The sequence below is a fragment of the Gadus morhua genome, chromosome 4, assembly GCF_902167405.1.
Source record: "Gadus morhua chromosome 4, gadMor3.0, whole genome shotgun sequence".
NCBI classification, from domain to species: Eukaryota; Metazoa; Chordata; class Actinopteri; order Gadiformes; family Gadidae; genus Gadus; species Gadus morhua.
The window spans coordinates 38,843,253-38,848,252 of NC_044051.1; positions in this window are offsets into that span (position 1 = coordinate 38,843,253).

A 5,000-nucleotide genomic window follows, 5' to 3' on the forward strand; every position below is an offset into this window, starting at 1 on the left:
GCGATGACCTCGTGGCGCGCAGCTGCAGCCTCTGTCATCGTAGCCGAACCACAGCGGGGCGGAGAGAGAGGTACGCTATCACATGCTGCTCCGAATCCCCACCAACACAACAACACACGCACACACACACACACGCACCTGCGCGTTGCTCGGACTGTGTGTTCTTTAGGAGCTTATTATCGGTTTGTTTTTTCGGTTTGTTTTTCGGATTGCACGTTGTTTTTGACAGGACGTGGTTCAGCCTATTATATGTGGAAGAAAACCTTGGCGTTTGAACCTTAGCCCTTTTACCAAGCGTCAACTCGGTAGGGGGATTCACGCCGGCAAATGCCGGTCCCATCCGTCCGCAACGCCACACAACCCGCACGCAAATGCAATGCATGCTGGGAGAGCGGCTGTCGTAATCCCGACGAACAGGCCGCTAATCAAATTTGAGTAAATCCCTCATCCCTCGTCTTCGAAGAAGGAATCTGTGCCGCATTAAAACTTGGATCATCTTCCTCATCATCATCATCATCCTCCTCTTCATCTTCTCCTTCATATCAAGACCCCTCTACACCAGGCCTGCTGTCCCTCCCTATCATTACTCCAATCACCGCTTTTACTCACTACTGCTATCCCCAAGAATCCCCCTTGTCAGCAGGGACACACTGCCTCACAAGCACAAACACACACACGCACACACACACGCTCACACACAAACATACGCATGCCCTCTCACAACCAAGTTCACACGTACACACCCACACACGCACACACACCCATACAGACACACACACAGACACTCGCACACCCACACACACACATACACGTGCAAACACACACACACAACCATACAAGCACACACACACACATCCACACACACACACGTACAAGTTCACACAAACATGCACGCACACACACGTACAAACACACACACACACATACAAGCACACACACACATCCACACAAACACGTACAAGTTCACACAAACATAGACGCACACACACACACACACGTACAAACACACACACACATCCACACACACACATACAAGTTCACACGCACGCACACACACGCGCGCGCGTGCGTGGAGCCGAGATGTTCCCCAGATGTTGGGCAGGAGGGGGATATAAATAGGCCGACAAAGGCCATGACTAGCGAGTCGTTAAGTCCAGCTGAACGCGATGAGAGGCTGGTGGTGGGCTGTCCACATGCATTACGGAGACACTACACAAATGGACACTCATCTGTGGGCGTGCACGTTTCGACTCAACCAACCGGATGAGTTGATCTATGAACCTGCCAAACATCGTCATGTAACCGGCCAATCAGATCAGATGAGTCCATCCATCCACGCATCCAACCAACGTGTGTGTGTGTGTGTGTGTGTGTGTGTGTGTGTGTGTGTGTGTGTGTGTGTGTGTGTGTGTGTGTGTGTGTGTGTGGAGTAGGTGCATGGTGGTGCTTGCAACCGGTTCAAAGAACTGGAAAATACTGGCTGGACAACGCGAAGACCATAAAATACAAACCGTAGTTCTTCATGGAGGTAATCTGATCTCCAGTCCTATCGCATCCTGGAGGAATGTAACATGAAACTAGGGTATTGAATCACACACGCGCACAGGCACAAACACACATGCACACACACACGTACACACACAGGCTCACACCCATACACACACACACACACACACACACACTAGAGATGCGCGGGTGGGCTATTATTTCATCCGCAACCGCATCACAAAACGCTTGATCCGCCCGCCATCCATCCGCAACAATTTTTTTTACCAATTTTCAAAACCGCACCCGCCCGCCATCCGCCTGTTGTTTTTAGGTATATGCGCTGCTGACGCGAGGCTAGAAAGTTCTTGCCTGTTCTTGAAAGGAGACTGATCCAATGCCGCCAAGATATTGAAAGGATAAAGTCCCTAGTATGAAAGCCTATTGGCTATGTTGTAGCCTATCCCCAGAATATTATCAGTGAAGTGACGTCTGTCTCCGATCGATGCACAGGGAGAAACTTTAAAATAGCCAAGCACATCGGCAAACCTGACCTTACCATAGGCTAGTAGGCCTAGGCAAGGCAAGGCAAGGCATATGGTAATATAGCCTACTGTGTTGTTTTTTTTGCAAAATGAAAGATAGCCTTTTAAGGAAACGCCGACTCGAGCCTATTAATTCCGAAATTTCACCGCATTGAAGGCTATATAGGCTACTGTAACAAGCCCAACACTTGCCTGCTTGCCTTGCAAATCAAAGTTACCTTCTTTCTTAGGTGTTGATGTTAGTGAGCTAGAAGTTTAACTTGTTCTGCACATCTCGCGCTGCCAATGCCTGATGTCACTTCTGAGTCAAATCACATCATCTCTTTGAAATTCCATATTCCACGAGTGGTGGGCTACAATGACTGGCTGTTTTAAAATATAACTTATACGAAACAAAATAACCCAGGCAGTTTCATCTACGAGACGTTAAAGCTTCTTCCAATACTGACAGCTGTCTCATAACTTGCAGGTTTGTGGAGACGCGACATGGGACGGATCGTCACTTAATTTAAACTTTTTTGCTTCCGTTAGTGTGTGTGTGTGTGTGTGTGTGATAGAGACAGAGAGGCCAATTTACTGCCTGATGAGAATTGGATTATTTCAAAATGTGCTTGGAAGTAGGTAACGACATTTAACAATGTGTATATATTTTTGAATTTCGTTGGTTAAACCGCCAACCGCCCGAATTTAATTAAAATATTATTTTTTGTCACGTCACCCGCCCGATCCGCGGTTTAACCGCGGAGTCCGCGGTTGCAACCGCCAACCGCGCATCTCTAAACACACACACAAGGTGCACATGGATGCATGAAACCGGTCCAAGGGCAGTTAACCCTAAAGTGGGGTGCCTGTTTTGTCTTTTATCGGGGGGTCAAAGCGACTGGGTTAGGGTGGGCTGGGGTCAAAGTGTAGGGCTACATCTGCTGAGGTTCTGCCCCAGCTTCCCACGGCGATAAACATCTCAGGCCGAGATGTGTATCGCCATGGAAACCCTCGGCCCGTGCTCCGGCATCCAGCGTTAGGATGTCCTCGTTAGGCTGCGAGGAGACGGTGTCGCACGTGGTGCCTACTGACCGTACGTTTTGAGGAGTTGTTGAGAAGGTAGGGGTTGGCCAGCTCCAGAACGCATTACAGGTGGGGCCTTGAGACGTGGCCGTTGAGGAATTAAATCCAGAACCGTTCCTCTGAGTCAAACCCCGTAACCAGACCCTCCAAATCCCGCCCAGAAAGCTGCATCTTAATTTAGCATAGAGCTTAAATTAGCTTTAGCTTTATCAGTCTCTTTTCTATGTTAGCTATATGTAACACAAGTTTACATCATTTATACAAGTAAAGTATTTAAAAGACACCTAACCAACTAACTATAACTTTAACTATAACCACAACACTATCTTTTATAAAGGGTCTTGAGCCCACCATGTGACCCGTGTGTTGAGGTGGACACGAACCCGGGGAGAGAGAACACATTGAGAAAGGAACAAAAACAACAAGGAGGCATAACACACAAGGTCACTCCCGTCTGCCGCGGCGACTGGGAGTGGAACGTCCGCGTGGGTCCAGAACACATTCTACACCCCAAAGCAAAACAAGGACAGGGTGGACGTCCCCATCAAGCAACTTTTTACCAGAGTGTGTAAAAACACAGCGTGAACGAGAGAGGACAGAATCACAACGGGTTGATGGATAGAAGGGAGGGAGGGCGGTCGAGGTGAGGTCATTGGAGCGTGGCACCGGACAAAGGCTGGAGAGAGGGAGTGTAATAATGATGTGGCACGGCGACAAAGGGAAGTGGGGCGGACAGACTGACGTACAGGCGGGTGGACAGAGGTTAAGAGAGGAGGTGAGAGGGAGAGCGGCAGAGAGGGGTAAAGGTTGAGGGAGACATTAAGAGAGAGTGGAGAGGTTGAAAATGAGTCAAAAGTGAAAAATTGCTCTTCTGGGATTACCGGAGAGTCATTGCCTCCCCCCTTTCCCTCCTGCCTCCCGACAGAGAATGACAGAGAGAGCTAAAAAGAGGAAGAAATGTCGAGGAGAAAGAAAAAAAACGAAGAAGACAGAAAACAGGACTTGTTGCCAGGGTCGGAATGGTTTTGTTTTGGCAGGTCGAAATGTTTTGTTTTTAGGACCCAGGACAAGTGGAGACTCACAGGGCAGCAATCGGCCAGTGGAATTTGTTATTGAACACGTCACACACACATAAGCGCACACACTCACACACACACACACACACACACACCACATGCTTAGGCACATGCACACATATTGGCACACACACACACACACACGCACATGCACAGCACAGCAGGTGTGTCGCAGGTCCCTGGCGAGTAGGTTGGGGATGACAGAGGATACAGAGGAGATGAGGAGTGGAGAGGAGGAGTGAGGAGAGCAGAGATGAGGAGTGAGGAGAGTAGAGAGGAGAAGAGAGTAAAGAACGAGGGGAGGGGGTGAGAGTAGAAAGGAGGAGAGGAGGGTAAAAAGGAGAAGAGAGATGAGGAAATAAAGGAGTAGTGAAGGAAGAAGAGAAGGAGGGAAGAGAAAGCAAGCGGGGAGAAAGGAAAGAGGAAAAAGGAGAAGAGCCGAGATTGGAGAAGAGATGATGTTGATGTACAAAACCAAAAAATGGGAACAGGAACAGAATGTACAGCGTGTTTAACGGAAAGGGCGAGGTCATAGGTCAGAGGTCAGGAGCAAGGAGTACCCCCCCCCCCCCCCCCCCGCTGGGGATACCTGTCAGGTGATCCTCACCCTTATTGAGTCCGTGTGTGTGTTTGTGTGTGTGTGAGTGAGTGAGTGTGTGTGTGTGTGGTACGCAGAACCAATCGAATAAACCCCCCACGATCCACACCTTGTACATTTGCACGCACACACACACACACACAGACCCTCTCTACAGTCTATAAACGACAGGAGAGTGTATCTATCTATCCATCCATATTTATCCATCTATCTATACTCTTCATTTATCTA